The sequence below is a fragment of the Squalius cephalus genome, assembly GCF_949319135.1.
Source record: "Squalius cephalus genome assembly, chromosome: 1".
NCBI classification, from domain to species: domain Eukaryota; kingdom Metazoa; phylum Chordata; class Actinopteri; order Cypriniformes; family Leuciscidae; genus Squalius; species Squalius cephalus.
In genome coordinates, this window is record NC_137122.1 from 50296956 (window position 1) to 50320306 (window position 23351).

Here is a 23351-nt window from a genome sequence, read left to right on the forward strand (position 1 = left end):
TTTTTAAAAGCAATATCAGTCTCCGCAATTGTGCATCTTAATATCCACACAGCCGTTTGCAGTGATGATATTCTGAAGAGCATAATTTTTGTTTTGTGAAATTAATCCTTAAATGCATGAATGCTTCGCCAATCATTATTACATATTCGGGTCTTTAGCGACCTAGATCTATATCTAACACAGATGGATCTCTACCTGTCCCGATAATATAAAACTCCCCTGATATCAGAGTAACAATTACAGAAGAATAAGATAAAGAATTTTTTTTTTTTTACCTTTTGGAGCTGGGAAGGATTCAGTTTGAGCAGATGTTTTATACCATCATCACTGTCCTCATCAGAGCTCATTTCCCTGTACATTCAGCATCTGGATCATATTCGCAATCTCAAACATATTCTCAAAACTATCATTTTCAACATCTTCAAAATCAATATTATGATCGCTGACAGCTTCTTCACCAGATCCACCATCAAGTGACAGTGACACTAATATCTGATTGCGTTCAGTTCTTGCTCTGCAGTAAATCACTGAGCAATTTAAAGTTTTGCTGATGATACTTCCTATTCTTTTGTTTTCTGCCTGCGGTGACTATGAGTGAAACATCACTTCATTATTGTGTATCAGACATTGACATCCTGTGGAATAAAGGTGAATTTCACTTATTCAGTGATCAAAGATTACATTGTGCAGAAAAAAATATACTAGCGACCCTAGACAATATTTGCAAAAAAAGAATGGGAAAACAGGCATTCGTTTATAATTTTATTATTTTTTCTTGTTAAATATTGTTTATTAATGAATTATTGAGGAATACTAAGAAGGTTGATGTCTAACTTTAAAAAATGAATGAGGAGAAAGTTAGTGAATGATGTCCCGGGTCACTAAAGACCTGAGGTATGCGTTTAAGGGTTAACTCAATACATAGACTCAAAATACATGTGCGTGCGTGTGTGTGTGTGTGTGATTCGGAAATTTGGGCAACAAGTGTTAGAGAAAGCAGAGAGGACATTAAAAGAAAATCAAAAATCTGAGCACATATTGTTGCTCTCTTGCAGGAAAAAAATGGTCTTTTGGTCTGGCCAGAAGTACTGAAAAAAAGTAATTTGGTAATGAAATGAAAATGTAGACTATCTTGTTGACTTTGAGCCAGTTTCCCTTGATTTGACAGTTAATGTGATCATGACTGCCCTTCAAATAGAGCACTAACCAAATCCCTTAAGGTCAACACTGAATCTTAACGAAATGTGCCGTCACAGAGGACACTGGCATAGGCCAACTGTAATTGGAATGTAGCCTATATATATATATAGCTCATATGTGTGTGTGTGTGTGTGTGAGGATTAATTATTAAAATAGATTTAATCATAAGTCTTCATTGATCACATTACTATACATCTCTCAATACTGATTAGACTAGTGACTCTTAATTAAAATGGATTTTATAAAGATAATGTAGCACTTTACAGTGTCAGTGTTACACGTATAATTAATCACAATACATCAATGTCAATGTGTAGAAGGGTAATTATTGCGCTGTGATTTTTATATTTATAATATAATCTATACTTATAAGCCAGGCCGCAAAAAAAAGGTGCAGAAATACATTGAAATATTAGTTTTTTTTGTTAGATATTAGTCAGTCTGTTTGGATTACAATTATCACCTGTCATAAACCACTCCCCCGGCACAAGCAACGCCCCTTTAATATACGCTCAAAATGTCATAACCCCGCCCCCCGCATAGACCACGCCCCCTTTTAATACACTCCTAAACAGTGAAAGCTCAACTGAGAGGCGTCCCACACCGAAAGCCATCTGAATAATTGCACAATATCACCCCAGCATGCTGGACAGCGGACTTCAGTCAGGGTACCTGCATGTGCACAACAGCTACAGTATTAGTTTAAATAGCAGCCTTTAAAAATGAGCTGCAAATAAGCAAGTCTTTAATTATTTACCAGATCCGAGGTTGAATCAGTCAATGAATCAGTCATCGAGACTGATCAATAATACATTGTCATTTCGCGAACGGTCACGCACGGTGCAAATTAATAAACCTGGATATGGTTTATTAATTTAGATGGGAGTCGGATAAGGAGTCAGTGTGCCGTGAGAGAGATAAATCGACATTGCGTGTCTTCAGACGGAGGGAGTCAGAGCGACTGCTGGTTTCGAGGCGGGAGGACACATGGGTCGACACCACAACCTTTCATTTCTGCTCTAATGTGTGTGATAAATACGACGAGGACTCCGATATGAACACTCACTCTCTTCCCTCCGTCCACTCCTGACATTTCTGCGTGTCCTTGTTTTCCTTCTAGGATTTGGGGAGACGTTTCACGTTATGTTCACTGCTGAAAACGGGACTGCGGACGATATTTTCTTCGCTCATTCGCGTCTCATGTGGACTTATTATCAGTGAGTCGTGTATCAAACATCGCGCGCTGTTGTTTTGCTATGATTCTGACGTGAGTCCGGTCGTTTGAGCTTATTTGACTGAACATGTCGGATTGTTTTTCGTCGTTTTGTACGTCTTTCTCACGAATTTTCTCCCTCCGTTGATTCTCTGGACTGCTCCATTCGGGCTATTCGCTTTAATCTGCATGCATCCGCACGAAGAAGGAGAAAACGACAGATAAACGACCGAAGGGGCTGAAGAATGAATGAGATTCACTGAAGAACAGGAGGAAACGCAGAAAGGTATGAACCCGAGGTTTATGATTTTGGATATGCTGCAGGAGGATCGAGCACGGGCATCTATTGCCGCCTCTGGCATTTAACGAGGTTTAGCCTATTTATTGGTGTTTTATTGATATTTTATGCGTATGTGGACACGCGCACTCATGATGCGTCAGACACAAATACAAGCTCGCGCGTAATATGCGCGGGTCATTCACGTCCAACAACAAATTGTCAAATTTGACACTTTGGGTCAACTATATACCCACCTTTACAGTTTATTCATAGCATGTAGGTTTGCAAAATGAGCTATTACCGAACAAACACTTTGCGAAGTTGCTACAAATATTATTGTAAATTATAACATTTTGAGACGTTTTTGTGTTTTTTTTTTATCGGACACATTGGAGAGGCACTTTAGAGTGATCCTGCACCATTCACCAACATATAATAATAATAATAATAATAAAAGTGGTATTTGAGCTTTTTGAATGGATGTAATGAGATATCATGATATAAGCCTGCAGCCATACAGAGATTCAGAAAGAGCATGGCTTCTGATAGCCTACCTCTATCACATATCATCTATATCACATTATGTCTTAAAAACGCACATTTTACCATTAACATCTCATTATATGTTATAGGCCTGCATGAAACCTCGAATTAGAGCACTCAAATGTTTCATAGAAAATCATCTAGTTCTCGACCTTTGTGTGTCTTGAATGTACAGGCCTACGTGAGCTGTAATGTGAGCATTAATGTCACTACACTACATTTACTCGCATTAAGGTGAATCACAAGCATCCCTGGATACGTAATATTAAATCTAGTCTATGCAGAAAAGCTCATTGCTTCCTGATGCTGGGTGACATTTAGGTAAATGGACACGAGTGGACCAAAGTTGAATCTCCTCAAAGCAGCAGGTTCCATTTTAAACATCACACCTCAGTGCGAGGAGAAGCCTTTTAATGTTGGTTTTAGGGATAAAATGCCAGTTCTCTGCTCTAGGACTGGTTCACTGCCAAACACTCTCTCAGAACAGAGCGAAGGATTTATGTGTCTCTGTCCGAGTGTCAGAACAATTATTCTAAGCTCCGAGCAGATGAATTATAGTCAAGCATTAGCACAATATTAATGATAGCTCTCATTTTTATATTGTGGCAGTAATCATCGGATGAATTTATTTGAGTCGCTTCTCCTTTGCTTTTGCCAAAAGTGGCCAGTTCTCAGCATTTCCTTTGTATGATGGAAAGGATTTGATAGATTGGCCGCATCTGTGTCATCTTTATTTTGGCAGAGCTTTCACGGCAATGGTCTGGATTTGACATATGGATCCACATAGGGATTCAGTCATAGCAACATTATTGTCAGATGCATGATTTGTTAGCCCATTTTACTGTGCCTTGAAACAACGGCTGTGATGGTCAAGCTTCCAACAATGATTTATTTTTATTTATTTTTTTTCACAATGTAAAAGAAGAGAACAGCGAGGGAAGTGCAAAGTAAATTGTTTAAAGGACAATTTGCTCATTGGAAGGAACTATGTAAATGTTTGTTCTGGATGTGCATTAGTTGCGCTTTGCGCTGAAATATTGTATATTGCTATCACTATATATTGTAATTCTTATCCAGTGAATAGAAAAGTCATGTAAATGTATTTGCCGAAAAGTGTGAGAATATTTATTTATTTGTAATTAATTAATTAGTCTCTTATGTGAAGTACTGTTAAAAAATGATTTTGGAGTAAAATCTTTTTTTGTGTGTGATTTAAGTAAAGATTATTGAGTACGTTTTACAAGATTTTATTTTATTTTTTTTAAATCTGTGTTAATTGCTTTGTAGTTATTTGTGAAATTTCGGAGTGAAAATCATTTAATTTTTTTTGTTGTTGCTGTTTTTTTTCAGTGAGGTTTGTCTCACAATATATTTTAAAATGTTTGGGCGAAAGCAGGTTTGGTTGACGTTTATTCAGTGGCGAAGCTTGTTCTGGGTGCTTTCCACTAAAAAACAGTTTGACATTTCCCCCTCCGTTGTCTTTGTTTTATGTTTAAACCCCCAAAATGAGGAGAACCCGGGACTTGCACAATATCTTGGTTTGACCTTCTGGTTTGAACGTTACATATAGAGCTTGTTCACGGCATTTAACGCTCCTTTGAATCGTACCGTCTCTCGGTGTTCTATCCTCTTCAAGTGCACTTAGCTGCATTAAGCAAAGGTGTGTGCAGATGGTCCAGGCCAGCTGTTGAGAGGACATATAATATTCGTTTTCTCTTGTTCAGTGCACCGGCGCCTCATGAGTGCACAAGACCCTTGCTTTTTCTGGTACTGTTGTTTCTTTTCTTTTTATAACAGATTCAGACCCCTGTCTCCTTCTGTTCTCCTCCTTTCTGTCTGTCTGTATCTCTTGCTCTCTGGGAACCCACAGGGTTAGGGTATAGTTATGCTGTCAATCATCCAGTACTGTAAGATTTTTGCTGCTTGTAGCTTCCTGAAAGGCCCAGAGGGAGTGTCCTCAGAGGACCATATTGACACTGCAGCATTCTGGGTATTGTTTTGAAAAGTAGCTAAAGCAAACATGAATAAATCATCATGATTATAGTTGAATAACTCTGGTTTTAAAAAAAAAATAGGTTTTAAAGTTATACATATGGATATTTTTCTTATAAAAACCCATGGCTTCGCTTCAGAACGGCTTTATTAACCCCCTTGAGCTGTATGGATTACTTTTATGATGGATTGATGAGCTTTTTGGGGATTCAAAATCCCTGGCACCATTCACTCCCATTATATTTATAATTATAATTTTTAATATAACTCTGATTGTGTTTGGCTGAAAGAAAGTCATATAGGATGGCTTGAGGGTGAGTAAATCATGGGATAATTTTCATTTTTGGGTGAACTAACCCTTTAAGGCATTACACTGTATACTGTATACTATGCTAACATTTTATTTTAAGGCACTGCACATCTATCTATCTATCTATCTATCTATCTATCTATCTATCTATCTATCTATCTATCTATCTATCTATCTATCTATCTATCTAAGCTTCATATAGCAGAAACTGTTACTCTAATATTTTTTGGTAACACTTTATTTTAGAGTCCTTGTTACACAGTCATGTACTTATTAAATTATGCACAATTACATGCAAATAACCTTAAACCAAACCCTAACAGTTACTCTATAGTAAGTACATGTTGATAATTATTATTACTTTGTAATTACACAAATAAGTACTATGTAACAATGTCACAAAATTACACTTTAACAAGAACACCTTCAAATAAAGTGTAACTGTTTCTTTTTTTTAAATCGGTGGAGTAAAAGCCTGTTAAAGATCATAGTTTTAAGCGAAACAATGCATTTTTGTAAAAAGCATCGCATTACAATGATCCATTTGTTTCTTTTTTTAATCTCTGGTGATTTTTCTAGTTGTAAAAACAATTCATTAAGGGTAGTCAAACTATTTAATAGAGTGGCAAATAGTTTTGGTGCAAAAAAAAAAAAAATTGTCTGCAAATATTTTATATGTCTGATTAGTTGCAACAGACTTGGTCTTTCTTCTGTTAGTTCATTATGCGTTGACAGTCATTGCATTATAAGAACGCTCATTGCTGTATGAATGGGGTTTTCGCAAACCCACTGGGGGAGACAGAGCGAAATATAGAAAAGAGTTTGTGTGGATGCTGTCGCAACTGTCCTAGTTGTTGTGAAAAGGCACAAAAGCTGCAGGAACTGGGCGTCCCTTTTCGAGACTGCATCTGAGTCGCGGCCTTTGTGTCGTGAAGTGCTGTTCTGAATGTGTGGATGAATGCAGCAGCCTGTAACTGCAGGCGCCAGGCATCAAGGCTTTTGTGCGAAAAAAAAAAAACCCATCTACATCTGGAACCAGGAGAGGAGGAGTGTGCGCCGTGTTCCCTCTTCCCTTTTCGCACCTCCATACGGCACTGATCGGGAGCCGTCGGAGTGATCATGGAGCACAATGGAATGTCTTGATCAACAAGTGCATATGAATGGAAAAATCAATGAACGCTCTTTTTCATAAATTGAGTGCATGTTAAATTAGCCGAATGGGTCCGTCTGGACAGATAGCGGATTGTTTGGCTGCTGTCTTTGGATCATGTCTATCGACTCGGCGAGGGGGGGTGGGTTGCGTCGGTTTACAGCTGTGAAAGGCTAAAATAGAGCCCAATCAATGGAGCGTTGAGACGCGGGGGCAATTTACTTGGGGTATTGCTGTTAAAAGAGGCTCTGCCAGCGAATGCTTTTCAAAACGGCTTCACACACACTTCTGTCGCCAACACAATACCAATGTGTGATTGCTTAATATCACAATCCATCCAGGCCAAGACGTTCCCCAATTAAAAGCGCCTTTTTGCCGCTTCTGAGCGGTCTAAAACAGCTCTGGTTATCCAACATATTTAACAAGACACAAGGCTTCTCCTGCTGTGGTATTTTTTTTTCCCCAAACTAGGATGCCGTTTGATGCCGATTTAACAGCTAAAGGGAAAGCCAGAATCGTTTCACTGATCATCACATAAAAGGGTGTTGCCATCTGCCGCCGGCTGAATAATCAACTATAGCTCATAATTTTGCATTTTGTGTGGGAAGTTATGAAACTGCGCTGTGTATAATGTGTATGTGAGCAGTACAGAACTGTGTGCTAAACCACTTCAGTGCCATCCCTAATACAAATTTGTATGTGGAATTCCACAGTGATTTGGTTTGAGTGAAATTCCTTGAAAACGTTCATTTGAAAACGAAATGGAAGAACTCGCTCGACGGGATACGAAATGTCAGTCATGCATCATTCCGCTCACATCCTGTCAGTCAGCTCCCCGCGTGAGCCGGAGAAGGGAAGTCAAGCTGAACAGAGTTGTGCAGGTGATGGGGGGGACGGAAGAGAATGTTGAATATAATAGCTTGCAGACGTTAATAATAATAATAATAACTCACAGACGTTCAACAGAACTCCCAGATAGATTTAATAGCCATACTCCTACTGAAAGTTTTCACTGTGTTTGTTTCTATCCTGCTGTATTTGTGGGATAAGCTGCTTAAAAAAAATGTCTGCAGATGTCAGCCAAATCTTGGATACTGTAAGTTTTGTTATTTAAAAAGTCCTGAGACTGTAGGGGTCCTCAGCTGGTGGTTCACAGGTATCTTTGGATAGGGTTCCAGTCAGCAGAGAAAAACAGTAGTAAAGGCAATAAGTAAGTAAAATACAATGAAATAAAATATTATTATTGTTTAAATAATATTACTTAATACAAATGTAGTAGTATTATTATTCATACATTTTAAATAATTAATAAATAACATAATAATAATAATAATACATATTTACAGTATTAATATATATTAATAAAACAGTAATAATTGATATTTACAGTATTAATACTATTGAATAAATAATAATAGTACATATTTATTATAATCATTAATAATAACAATTTCTAATGTGTGTGTATATATATATATATATATATATATATATATATTAGGGGTGTAACGATACACAAAACTGACGGTTCGGTACGTCCCACGGTTTTGACGTTCGGTTCGGTTCATTTAGGTGGGGTGGGGGGTTTAGAAAGCTAAAATTGCTTTTTTTTTTTTTTTTTTTTTTTAACAGTGCTTTAATTAACAAATTGTGTCCTTGTTTTTAAATTAATTAAATTACAAGTAAACGTTTCTGCTAATGCTGTAAACTATATCGGAGCCCTTACTTTCACATTACTATAACATTAAAGCTTAACAACAGAGCCTAGGCTTTTAGCCTAAATTCAGTTGCTATTTATTTTTAGATATAATAATAATAATAATCAACACTCAAGTAACAAATTGTATGAAAACATGTAAACTGTACATAAGGCAGTTTTTACATTAACATATGTTTTTACTCTAATTTATTATTGAAATATAATCATTTACACAGTTGCTGTCATTTTCATGACAGATATTTTAAACATACATTAAATAATCAAGATGTCATTAACAGGTTAGTAAAATATAATATATAGGCTAGTATAGTGCATTTATTTAGTGAAAGGGTTCATTTCCTTAGCAAACCAACAAGCTGTGGACACTGAATGACTTGCCTGAGGTAACTAAAGCTATGTGAAAAACTAAGTGTTTTATTGACGTATTTCCGCTGTTGAAACCAAAACGACATTTAATGTTTGAATTTCGTGATCAAATAGACAGAATCTGAAAGATTACACCTTGCTTATTATCGAAAGTTACAAAACACTGAGCTTATTGCGATTAAATGTGGTTAATGGTGGTTAGGCAACAACGCTGTATTCGTTGTGTACACAAGACATGAGGTTCAATGGGGGCGGGGCGGGCGTGTTTGGTACGCCATGAGAGTATCGCGATTCGTATCGTTGGTGGTGTATCGCGGTTTTTCGGTTCGGTTCGAATATCGTTACACCCCTAATATATATATATATATATATATATATATATATATATATATATATATATATATATATATATATATATATATATATATTATAAATTGTTACTATTATAATTTTTTTTATTATTGTTTGTATTGCAATTTAATTAAAATAAAACTATAATAAATGGTGGCACACTTAACAAAAAGCTACTCCCACAAGTGTGCAAATAATGCAAGTAAATTTACTGGTGAAATTTGTTGGTTTTTAAGGTGAAATTTTCCTTTTTGAAAACATTGATTTGAAAAAGTAATAATAATAATAATTATTATTATTAATATTGTCATTTATTATTTAAACATTTTATTATTATTATTGTTATTATTATTATTTAGTTTGAATTAAATAAAAAGTAGAATAAAATAGAATTATAATTGTGGCATACTTATCAAAACTCAGCTACATCCATGAAACATGAAAATAAACGGGAGAAAAAATTACTGGTGGAAATTGTTGGTTTAAAAAAAATTTTTTCCTTCTGCCTATTTAAAAATCCTTGAAAATTGTTCTGTCACACTCAAGCGCATATTGCATATGTCACTAATCGAATTCAGCTCATAGCCATGTGGTAGACCTGGCCTGATCAATGCGGATCAATATGCATGATAAGTGTGGTGTTATGTCATGACTGGTCATTTGTTAGGATATTCTCCCAGCAGAGTTCAGCTATGTATACGTGTGTGTGAGCATGAGTGTATGTGTGTGTGTTTATGTGCGTGTGTGTTTGTCAGGGAGTATTCTGAGCCGAGGGATGAGGCACCACAGCTAACCAGCCAGGGACTAAAGGCAGCTGTTTGTTTGCCTGTTTGCAGAGAGAGGGAAGGAGGGGGGCAGGAGGGAGCCCTTGGAAAGAGAAGTGGAAGGGCAGTGTGGAAAAAAAGAAAAGAAAACAGGAGGCAGTGTCAAAACACAGCAGGAAGAAAAAAAGAGCAGAGGAAGAATAATTCACACCCAAAAGAGGGAGAGAAAGAGCAAAAAGGGATCTTTGTCTTTCACGGTCACACACTTGTAAGATGGACTCATTAGGGGTATTTGGCTTGATACCAACATTTGGCTTCGGTACGATACCAGCTCGGTTCCTCACTACATCAATATCTAATTGGCAAACAAATATACAGCCTCACAAACAAATCATAATACCTGCATAATCTATGTTGCTAAGATCATAAATGTATGTGGACAACCAGTCAACACACTTGACTTAGTTTGTGCTTCTCATAATTATAAATGTTTGTTATAAATGATATAAACCTTTTAGTCTTGAAATTAGTTTAAAAATCACATTCAATTTCAATTCAATATGTGTTCAATTATTTTTTAAATTGATTTTTAATGGATGATTTAAAAAAAAAAAAAAAAAAAGTTTACAATTGTCCAGCGTACATGTGAACTACTCCGATACATCCCAGAACCCAGACAGCAACATAGTGTCGGCCCAGATCCGGGCCACATTTGGCACATGTATTCAATGCATACCAGATCTGGGCCGACACTATGTTGCTGTCTGGAAATGCACCTTGTGAAGATGAAAATTCTGATCACTGCATAATTCCCATTCCCAATTTGTTATAGATTCAGTTTTGATGATTTCACTATTATTATAAAATGTGGTAAAAAATAATCAATGAGTTGGTAGTGTAGAACTAAATTTATACAGCGGGTCTGTTGAATGCTTAAATCTGATTGGTTGACGAATCTTCTAAATTGTGCAATTATTTTCAGGGAAACGCACGGCTAAATTAGTTCCAGGAAGGTCTTGACCGCATTACAGTTCACTAAATGATTTCAATTATTTCAAAGGTCCTTCCAGACTGCAATAGCAAAAGAACCAAAACCCACAACGATATAGCAAATAAATATAGTAAACAATAGGATAAAGTTTTAAAATTAGAATTTTAAGAAATAATATGTACGGAAAGCACATACTCCGCTTCACATAATGGCCATTTTACCACCTCAGGTATGCGTTATTTTCTAATAATTCAACGGCCCGTCGTCAATTATTCCTTATATATAATAACAAAAATGACAGGGTTTTTGCAATTTTTTTGTGTTTTTCAATTATTTTATGTAGCTTAAGAAATGAAACGCATTGAAATTGAACATTTGAACACTGAACATTGAAATTACACTTTTCCCACCTCCAGATTCATCTGACTGGTTCATAGCTGACATAACTTAACATGCAGTAGTGTCTTAAACAACATTAATGTTCCAAGATGCTGAAACTACAGTGAGATATCCATCTGGTGCTTGTTTACAAACACAAACAATTAAAAAAAAATAGCACATATGGAACGTAAGAACGTGTCCTGAGTGAACAGCCCCCTTGGGCCATCAGTCATAACTCGCAGTCTGACGGCACAAAGAAGGTTCAAAGTCTTTATTGAACATTTTTAATTCAAACAGCGAAGACAGAATCAGACTTCAATAATCTTGAGCGTACTAGAGTCGCAGAGTTGCATCTAGGGAAAACAAGGAGGTTTGGCTTATGAGTGAGGCTGCAGATGTAAACAGAATAACTGAAAATATTCCAGAATATAAACAACATACCGGTATTGGGCAAGAAAATAACCATTAATTGCTTTCTTCAAATGGACATACACAAAACGGATCTCCATCATTAAAGTATGTCATTTTTATCGGCTGTAGTAGATACTTAACGTTTGTTAATAATTATAGTAATTATACATAATTATTACATTTATGCATCTTGCAACACACATGTTGGTACAATATCACTTTTTGTACCATTTTTTTATAGCTTGCTCTACAAACCACAGCCATCTTATAAAACAATACTGTAATAACCAGTTTAATAGTGGTATTTTGAGAGTTTGAGATTATAATAGCAACAAGTAATCACTATTACCATTACTATTTCTGTGTCATATTTGCTATAAAATAGTTGCCTAGGAACAAAGCTATAGAACTACAGCTGCAATTGTTGAATTACAAATGATGCAGATTTCCTCTCCTCTAATAGATTATACAGTACGTGACATTTCCATCAGTTAGTTCCAATAGTGTACAATAGTATTTCCGTGCTGGTAAAAGGGACCGCTAAGAGCATCTAAGCTGAAGCGAATATGATTGAAAACTGTGTAACATCCCCACTAGCGCACATCACTTTACAGCAAAACAAATGTGCCTGCACTTCTGTCGCATCTGTCTAGTACTGTATATTCATCATAAATGGAGCAAAAAATGTTCAGCGCACAGCCAAGCGACAGTGGAAAATGCACATACAATGGTTGAAACAGCTGGGCAGCTAATGGCAGCAGATTATGTGGTTCACTGTAAGTTGCAATCTATAACGCTGGCATTACTTTTAACACAAGCAGATTTGGAACAAACAAGGTGGTTTATTAATACACACACTGTTTTTGTTGTTGTTTACTCTAACTAGATCATTCCTTTTTTTCCCCGCAGTATGTACCCATTTTCAATCCTGAATGTCATCGATGTCATGCATAGAGAGAAAGTTAGCATTGCAACAGAAGGAGACCAGTGTGAACCAAACCACAATCCCTACAGATGCTCTTCCTCATACAATAGCACCAAACATTCTGAACAAACCGAGCTAGCATGTCTTGACGGCAGCACATCCCATAATGAGCAAGCTGTCCAATCAATGCGCAGCGCTGGCCCTCAGCAATGCACCTGCTGACCTAGGCAGAATCCACACGACCATTACAATGGCCACCAGTCAATGCACAAGACTAATATCCATGCAGTTTACATGCTGTCGCAATCTAATGTCAACACTGTATCAGCACTCTAACTCCTGGCTGATATTCGATCGGACATTATAGACGCCGTTGACCTCATTATAACCAGTGCAAACCACTGTGTTTAACGACCTGGCAGAGACGAGACTTGAGCCACAGGTTGGGTTTTTTATTGTGTATACTGTATGAATGTTGTCTCCTAGTTAAATGATGTGTATATATGTTGTTATTTTGAAACTTTTTTCAATTATAATTAGTACCTATGCTATTTTAAATGTCAAAGGAATTTAAATGGACACATTCAGTTGAAGTAACAGTGAAGATGTGTTTCTATTTGAAACAAATGCTGTTCTTTTGAACTTTCTATTGATCAAGTAATTAAATAATAATAATAATAATAATAAATATTTACAGTATTAACAATATTTATTAATAATAATAGTAATAATTAATATTTACAATATTAATACTATTTAATAAATAATAATAGTAAAGATTTATTATAACCATGTATAATAACAATATATATATATATATATATAATATTTCTATTTGAAACAAATGCTGTTCTTTTGAACTCTCTATTGATCAAGTAATCCTTAAATAAAATGCATCATGTTTTCTAAGAAAAATAATTAACCAGCACAACTGTTTTCAACATTGATAATAGTAATAAATGTTTCTTAAGCTCCAAATCGGCATATATATATATATATATATATATATAAAAGAGATACTTTAAAGTTTAATAATATTTCACTGTAGTATATTGTATATAATTGACATATGTTTAAGTATTAAAATATATTTATACAATAGGTTTTGAAATATATTTAGTTAAAGGATAATTCCGGTATTTAGCACTTTGAGTCTATTTTCTAGTTTGTTTTGGATGAACTAGAGTGGTGGACACAGAAATTTTAACGATGGGTGCTGTCTCGACTTTTTGACTGGTTTAGAATCGCCTTTGACCGCTTCAGAGTGGCTGTCTACCGGCATGCACGAACATGTCCTTAAAACAACCCTTAACGTTCGTTTTCAAAACTGTGCAACTCACCGAGTGGTTAGTGGTGTTCGTTGATGTTCCAAAACAAGTAGCGTAGCGAAATACAGTTTCTGTCGTGTTTTATTTGGCATTTTGTAAAATCCCATTGATTTCTGTTGGAGGACTCATTGCTCGTTGATATTACTGCGCTTCAGACTCAAATATCGAGCGCAAGTTTATACGCGGTTGTGAGGTATCTGAAAAAATAGTTCCACTATAGCAAATAACACGGATTGAAATCATACATTGCGCCGATATATTTGTTTTTAATCATCAACGAACACCACTAACCACTCGGTGAGTTGCACAGTTTTGAAAACGAACGTTAAGGGTTGTTTTAAGGACATGTTCGTGCATGCCGGTAGACAGCCGTTCTGAAGCGGTCAAAGGCGATTCTAAAAGAGTCAAAAAGTCGAGACAGGACCCATCGTCAAAATACTCTAGTTCATCCAAAACAAACTAGAAAATAGACTCAAAGTGCTAAATACTGGAATTATACTTTAAACTGGTGGCGGTGAGTTGATAGGGGTCTGAAATAAAAAAAAGGCACATGACGCAACGAATAACATTTGTTACAGTGGAGCTTTAAAGCAGAAGCTACATTCTGATTGTATGCGAACGAATAAATGATAAAACTAACGTGCATTTCCACTTGCTAAATTTCAGTGGCCTTACAATACCTTAACCATTCTTTCTGCCCGGTCATGGTCTCGGGTTGATAAGCAGGTGCAAATAAAAACACTTAGCATTTAATTTATTTTTTTTTGTTAAAATGAGTCATCCTTCTTTTCCCATGGATTCTTGTTTTCACAGTGGCTTGATTTCTCCCAAAGATTGCTTATATTGATCGCCTGAATTAATGTAGTTTTAGCTTAAACAGAGGGTAGCACGGCTATGCAGAGCTCGACATGGTGATGAACTCTAATGCTTTGAAGGTACAATATCGATCGGGGTATCCACACTCTTTTTCTGTTATTTGTCTGAAAAAGGGATTGATTCTTCGAGCGTGATGTTGCATGCTCGTGTGTAGGTGGGTGTGCGCATGTAAATGAGTGTGTAGGTGTGTGTTTGTGCCAGCCTTGATTGGTGATTGCATCTGTTAAACACTGCAATCTTTTCTATTTTAGAGGCAACCAATTTAGAATGAGGCACCTTCACACTTGTATAATCACCCTCCACTAAATTGCAAACACACACACAGACACACACTTTGGCACAAGTCAAAAGGCACAATTTCTCACACACAGCCGCTCGCGTGCACAAATTTTGCCATAAAACGGGCTGACACATGAGTCACTGATCCCATGTCCCGTATAGGGAGCTCTGTCAGACTGCCGCGTCTCTGAGTGGGACTGGAAAGCCAGTTGTGGAACTAATTAGCTTTGCTTAACTGAGGATGGATATGGATTGCTCCTGACAGCTGTCTGCTCTCATTCATTTGTGGAAGAGACACATTTGTTTGGAGATGCTTGTTTTTTTTCTCTCTTGTTCAGCCGTTTTACAAAGCCGAGGCCCTGGTTAAAGGTGCCGTCGGGTCCCTGGAGATGTCCGACAAGGTCAGAGGCATGGGAGCCTGTCGCTTCACTCCTGGTTCATTCTCACACTCCTATCGCAATCCTCTCACAGTCACCTTTCCTTTCGGGCATGAGCGTGCCGGTGCCCGTCTTTGCACCTGTGCATCAATGTGGTGTGCATAGACCCACCCAGCATGTGTTCTTAGATTCCTCTTCCTCTGCACTTAAACGTCCTTGTGTATAAATAGCAATCAACCTGACCCTCGTGCACCCAGATATCGAGCCTTTTTCAGGGTAGTAAGCTTTTGTGCCGAATCCCTCTCTGGCGGGGAAGGGGGTGGAGGAGGGGAAGTGGAGGCAGATTCCAGCTGCACCGGGGCTTGATGGGATTTATGACCCATCCTGAGCTTTTCCCTCCACTGGCGCCTTTCCCATTGGCTAGAATTAACAAGCAAGGGAAAGGAAAAACAAACAAACAAACAAACAAATTACAGGGGAACAAACCGAGGAGGTAATAAGCATGTCGGGACATGCAAAGCTCGCTGTACGTGCTTGGGCGGATGGGGGAGGGTGGAAGAAGGCCCGCTGGTATAGCAGAACCCATCTCCACCCCCTTCGCATCCTCTATTCTCATCCGTTTCATCTCCGTCCTGCACTTTTCTCGCTCTATCTCTTCATCCGGCGGTTCACGTGGGCAGCGGGAGACAGATGGGCGGATGATGGATCTGACGTGATAGACAGCAGGCTGATGGATGGGCGCCGGGCTGATACGGGATTAATGTGTAGCGGAGGCCACGGCCGCCCAGCGGAGGGCTTGCTGATAGATAGATAAAACAGACGAGCAGATAAACAAGAGAGCACTAATCCACGCCCCCTTGATGGACAGAAAATCAAAGGCAGGGGAAGGAGTGGCGATGGAAAGGTGGGCCTTTGTAGTCGACCACAGCCCAGAGAGATAACAGACAGCGGAAAGAGGCAAGAAGTGGATATGAGAGAGAGAGGAAAAGTTGGGAGACTTGGAGGTGGAGGTTTTGGATGCATTCGATGGACCTTGAGTTGATGTCTTCAGGTAAGGACAAAAGCATGGACCTCTGGGTGGCAAATTCTGTCAGCTTATAATCCACAATCAGGCACTTACCGGCCTTAAATCTATGATCCAGTTAGCCCCGGCTGGTAGAACTACACCATCTGTGGGGAAAACTACTTTTTCTCCATCCAAATTTTTTTTTTTTTTATAAAGTTAATTTTTTATTTACCCTTTTTTTTCAGATGAACCCCCATATGGTGTGGTCATATTTTCCGTAGTTTGGCAAATCAAGATATTTTAATAGGAATCCACACGGTCGAGAATTTTGCATAAGGGCGTAAGATTCGTCCCACAGATTTCACATCAGGTTCAAGTTGGTCACATTAAATTGGAGCGTTGACAAACAGAAAGTTGCTTTGTTTGAAAGTTACTTCTGTGTGAGTTGTGCTTCATACATTGCTTCAACATTGACAATGGACTTTTTTCTCCCACTAAATTCCACCAACATGTAAATGCACCTTTACAGCTTCTCAGGGGGTCCCCGGACCCCAGTTTAAAAAAATCCCTGAGCTGAGCAACTGTCTTTGAGATGAATGAGAATGCTAACGGATATATTTCACTAGCTCTTCCAGAGTGGATGGATTTTTTAGAGGAGGTCAGTCGTCGGAGCGCAGGTGAGGCCGATGGGAATGATGAGCCAGTCGGAATTGGACATTCATGTCGAATGCAGGAAGCGTAGCAGCGGTGGACAGGAAAGAGCTGTGCGAGGGTTAAAGGCAAGAGGAAGCTGTCTCCAGAATGATATTGAGCGATAAGCTTTCTCTCACTTCCAAGTTGCAGGGGACCCCGGAGGTGCCGCTATCGATCTCTGTTTGCTTAGAACCCACTACTGTGTCACCCAACGGACACACACACCAAGCAAGCCAACAAGCTTTTAGCCTTTATTTATCTGGCCTCTGATTTTGGCTGAATGAATGACAACCTGATTAACACATAAAGGTCCTTGTAAATCTTTCATTGGACCGGAGTGAGCTGCACACATGCGGAGCGCCGGTGTAGAGTTACGGTGCAGTGGCGAGGCAGTAAGGTGAATGATTGTGTCGATTAACGAGATGGTGGGACAGAGAATGCCCATTTTAAAGAGTACAAGCGAACGAGGGAAGGACAGAGGGAGAGAAATGAGCGAGCGAGCAGGGAAGCAAAGGGAGAGCAAGTGAGCGAGTAATGGAGGTTAGTGATGGGAGTGTTGACAGGGAGTGTCAGCCCTAACCACAATGACCCGGCGACGACCGCCGAATGCAAAATTGGGTGAATTTGAGTGTGATGCCGAACGTGAAGCGCATGTGAAATGAGACATGAATTCGAAGTAAGATGTGAAGGGAATGGAAATCAGGAGACCAAAAGAGTGGGATGTTTTTCAGAATGTCTTTTTTGTCCTTTTCAACCCCCTCTGCTTTTGAGGGCGCTTTATGAAAGCAATGGTGATGATGTAAACATCGAAAGCATAGCTTAATTCAATTAGACTATGACTGCTTTAAATACAATGGTTTTTTTTTTTTTTTTTTTTTAAAGGCCTATTTTTATGACCACACCATTTTTTTTTCTCCTCAAATTATCATGTCTGGACATTTGACATTATTCTGAATCGTGATCCACATTAGATTCCTATTACTGTAATAGAGTAATTTGAATTAAACATTACAGTAAACATTTTTTTTTTGTTTAAATCATTATAAATTTAGATTACATAAATTAAAGATAGTACAACAGATTCTACCATAATATATCAATGGTAAATAATAATTTACATTTAATATTTACATATAATATTTGTATTACAGTACGTATGTTATGTTTTTTTATAACAGTACTTGTGAATGTTAAGTTTGACAGTGAGTTCATTTGATTCCAGATTTATTGGGGTTCAGATTCAGAATACTATTTTATATAAATAATGTAGGTTTCTATACAATGAAATAATTACATGTCAATGTAATGAGTTGGTAGATGTATGAATGATTTGAGTATATTCTTTATTTGAGACTTGAGTTGTGAGAGAGTGTCATATGCATGTGATAGTGTACTATGGTGGTCCTGCGGACACCTCAGACAACACGAATGAATCATTAGGGTTTTAAAATGCATGGAGAAAATAGGTTATTTGTTACACACCAGTAATGAGCATTTGGGGGCTCATGGAGTTAATGTGTAACTTCGCCGCTTTTTAACCTGTTTCGTATTGTTACAGTGTCTGTAGTATATGTAAATGAACGCTGTTTGCTCATTCTCTGTGTTACCTGGACTGAGAAATTCACGGATATTTGGCAGCAAAAATATGTTTTGACAGCTCCAGGTAAAAACTACAGACAATCCTTCCGCATTGTTGTATCCCTGCCCACGGACTGTCGGATCGACAGAGGGTTATTAACAGAACATTTATTGTAAGGGTAGGTTTATCACTGAAAATGGTATCGTACCTTTTCTACTCTTTAAACAGCATTATGGCAACAGATCTCTTACTTGTACACATGATGGCATTTTGCTTTGGGGGTTTGGCGGAACTGACAGAACAGCAGTTTCTTTAATTTTTCTCCCCTCTGTTTGGCCTATAACAGTGTTTGTTGTCACCCAGTTTGAAACTATCTAGTTTTAACCTACAATGCGCTGAATCCTGATAGTAACTCACTCCCACTAAACGTTTACTCTTTGAATTCTTGCACCCGGGAACAATACAGATCGACACCGCTATGACTAAAAGTTTGCTAAGAAGTATTTCCCACTAAAGCAAGTCTGTATTTAACTATATATAACCGTATCCATAGCAGACTGGTGGGAGTGGATTTGGATGGACACATGCTCTGTGCATTATGGGTGTTGATGTGTTCTTACCTATTTGGCAAATTTTGTTTGCTCTAGTCAGGTAGCACCAATTAATAATAAAAAATAATAGTAATAAATAAAAAAAAACATTTCTACTGGATATGCAGTCAAGTTTTATTGAAAGCCCATTTTGCCAGCCAAGTACCCCTTTAATTGTAATTGACAATGTAACAATGCAAAACATCTTAATGATCCTAAAATAAGCTTAATTGTAATAATACAAAATGTAATTTCTTTTGATTTTGGGGTGAAATATGACATGTTCATGACAAAGGTTTCTTAAGATTCACCCCTTTTGAAACAACCAAGAACATGTGCCTGGAGATAAAATGAGGTAAAAAGTGTTACAGTGAAAGTATTAGTTGAAATTAAGGTCCAAATGAAACTCCATTAAATGATAATCCTATTGATAATATTTTGAGGAGAATACTTGGGGTGTCGCAAGTGGGAACCATTTTGTAACAGATGACAGTATTTATTCTCACTGGGGAAACGGCTCTGTCTCTGCCAGTCCTCTATTAGAGAGGAGCTGTTACTATGGAGGGGGAAGACAATTTATTCTGTTCCCCACAGCTCAGCCCTCATGGGGCAACGAACGCCTGCCTCGCCTTCCGACACTGAGTACGGATGACTTGGACAACCTTCCTTAGCCTGTCCTGGTGTTTGCGCCACACCGAAAAACCACCTCCATCATCACTTCACCTCTGTTTTGACATGACGGTCAGGTATTAACTCTGGTTCACACATGATCAGGAGAGATTTCTGGCTTTCCCTTCATCCTTTCTCTAGGGTTGGGAATCATAAGGAATTTTTAGATCTACTTAACAATTGTAGATCCTTAACCATTCCATCCATCCGTTTTCCAAACTACTTGTCCTATGTAAGGTCGATTATTTAATTATTGAACATTTAATTACCATTTAATACAACAAAATTTTGCTTCAAATGTGTATCTTTAATAGTTTGTTAAATTGTTTGTTGAATCGTTTTAGACCACTGAGTTTGAGACTCATTTGTGAGTCGTTTTGACATTTTTCTTTTATTTAATAAGGAATAGGCTCGTAAGAATCGTTAGTTTCTTCATAATTGGTGCATACTGGTGTTTATTTTTTTCATACAAGCATCTATTTTCATAAGGAGAATACAGGTGCTCAAGAGCCATTAACAGAACTGAACGTCATAACTAATTTGGTTCCAGTATTTTTATTAAAATGAAACTGATTCCCAACCCTTCTTGTCTCTGTCTGGTCTCATTTATCCTCTCCACCGCTCTTGCTAAAGCATTCTCGTCTGACCCTACGGCTCCTTCTGCCCTCCCAGGCTCCGTGCTCCATTATTTACATGCTATCCAGTTTCTCCATTGATTCCCGCAATGTAACAATTGAGACAGATTTGCCCGACTGTCACAATAGCAGTGGGATTCTGCAGAGTTTGTAAATGGGATTAGGCTTAAATGGAATTTAATTTTCACCGTTGCTGTCTCCAAAGCCTGTCTGCCACCCAGACACCATGACGCTTTATACGCCGCAGCTTGTGCATGTGTGTCTGCGTTTGCATGTGTATGTGTGTGCGCAGTAGCGATTGTGTGTGTGTCTGATTAGTAATTTCTACAGGGACCCTAATTCTGATTGTTTTTTTGTTTCCCATTGTTCTTCACACACGGCGGTTTATTTGGCAAGGCTCCTGTAATGTGATGCAGGTGTGTAGCTCCTTCATTTGTCCCCTGCTCTATTTGCCCAGCTGGCATTGTGTCGACGTGAATTCGCTGCAATCTGATTGGTCATTTTTTTGGGGATATTTTTTTCAGGTAATTCTATTAAGCAGCAGCCTGCCAAACTCAGAGCTCCACAACAATGAATCACGTATTGCATTTAAACGCAGCTAGATGGAGCGCAACAGAATAGAGCCGAACACTGGGCTCATGAGACGTTTTTTCGAAGTTAAACTACTTTTAAACTTCATGTCGCATCTTAGAACTTGGCTGTCACTGCATGAAAAAAAAACCCTCAATGCAAAAGGCTTCCGCCAAACTCAATTGCACAGTAGTTCTTTTTTTTTTATTGATGGCAGGCCAGTGTATGGGTAGGCGTATACGATATAAGGGGAAAACATTTATTATAAAACAATTATAGAATTTAATAAATGTCTGAATAAAATAATGGTCTTTTGATAATTAAAGAGTAATTGCAGACCTTGATTTTCTTTTTATCATATGCTATTTTGTCATTGCTTTATTTCTTTTTTTATTTGAGCAGGATGAGTGTTGTGTCTTTCTGAAGCTTCTTCATCACACATTTTCCCCAGTTTCATCTGTTTGTTTTGCATAGCCTTCCATGGCATGATAAAAGCCTTTCTGGCAAATAATATATAGTTACTCAATGTAAACACACAGCTAATCCAGCTAATACCCAATAATTCCTAAGGTATTCCCAAGGTGTGATCGTTTTTTACTTGTTATCTTGCTATTATTTTGCGGTACATGGGAAGGTTCTAATAGTTTTTATTTTAATAGAGCCTAAGTGTGCGTTTACACTTGCCATTAACATGCGATCACCGTGATCTGATCAAGCAGATCGGATCATAAGCCAATCAGGACTCGGTGCGTTTACACCTGTCCACTTCAAGTGGCTTCTTTATCTGTATAACAGATCGCATCTCGTATTTTTCTCGTAAAAGAAAAAAAAAGACAGTGGGCGGGGTTTTGTGTGACGTCCACCTGTGAATGCAGACACGATGGCTGGATTGCGTTTACATTACACTGAGATCCGATCACAATGCGTCCTCGACTACCTCCGAACCTTGACACGCTGATCGGATAACATTCTGATCAGAAGCGCGTTTACACTTGTCTTTTCAATGTGTATGTGGACAACATCCAGATACAGGTCGCATGTTAATGCCAAGTGTAAACGCAGCCTTAGTTTACTTCTACTCTGACAAATGTTATTTCATAGAGCTAGAGATGCTATTTGTTTCGTTTCACATGAGATGGTTATCTTACTTGTAATTAAGGTACAGCTGTATTTGCATAAGGTCTAGACATGATGAAAATAACATATTTGGCCATTTCTGCTTAGAATGTCGTGTCATGCGCGAGACGCTGCAAAAGACGCGAGACTCGTACAACGGTATACATTGAAAAATAAAGTAGCGCAGTGGAATGGAAAAAAGTGATTTTATGAGAGCTTATTAATTACGAAAACTATTATTTATTTTTGCTAATTATCATTTTATTTCAGTTAGTTTTTTAGTAACTGCTGTTAGTTTCGTTTAGTTTGAGTTTTTCATTTATGTTGAAATTTCTATTTCATTTCAGTTTACGAAAAATGTTCTTTGACCAATAGTTTTAGTCTTACACCAATGTACAATGTTTGCGGATCAGTATCTACAGCTGTCCACCAGCATGGCTTCCTCTGTGATTTCTGGACTGGGTGAACATTACACCCCCATCACGCTGGACCTCAACTGGAGCTCTGTTTCATTATGAAACAGAGACATATCCATGTTTTCATTTACGAAAATAACCTTGGTACATAGTCCTTTTTAACTCATCACATTCAATTCAGATAGTAAACAAAAGCAACTGTAAGCAGTAGTAAAGCAGAAAAAAATGTCCATAGAAAAACAATTCTAACGATTCTATGTCCATAGAAAAACAAAAACAATGAATCTGTGAAAAATGCACACCGCTTGACAAATGTCATTTTAACCGGAATATCTCCCACCCCAGGTTTACGTTCAATGAAACGGAAATAAAACAGACAGTCCTAACAGCGGAGAAGTTTGTCCGCACCCACTTGTATCAAGGATGTGAAAAGCACCCATCTAGAAGGGATCAATGGGCAAACTTTGAGCTGGACTGCTGGCCTGGCAGTCAGATGAAATGGATAAGTGAATGAATGAGTAAACAGATAAGTGAATAACTACTGTCGAAGTGTGAATCGATGCATATGGATCCAGTTCCGGGGTCCTGCTGGGCTGCGGATGAAATTAATGTGGTGCGGG

The 23351-nt window shown here is 37.9% G+C and overlaps 1 protein-coding gene across 2 annotated transcripts in view; it reads left to right on the top strand.

Annotated features, from left to right (window-relative positions):
• The first annotated feature begins 1976 nt into the window (after positions 1 to 1976).
• Positions 1977 to 23351, top strand: part of adgrl1a (adhesion G protein-coupled receptor L1a) — a 168001-nt gene continuing 146626 nt past the window's right edge. For both annotated transcript variants that reach the window (XM_079867774.1, XM_079867775.1), the window contains exon 1: positions 1977 to 2699. The gene's annotated coding sequence lies outside the window, so the exon portion shown is untranslated. The remainder of the gene's footprint in view (positions 2700 to 23351) is intronic.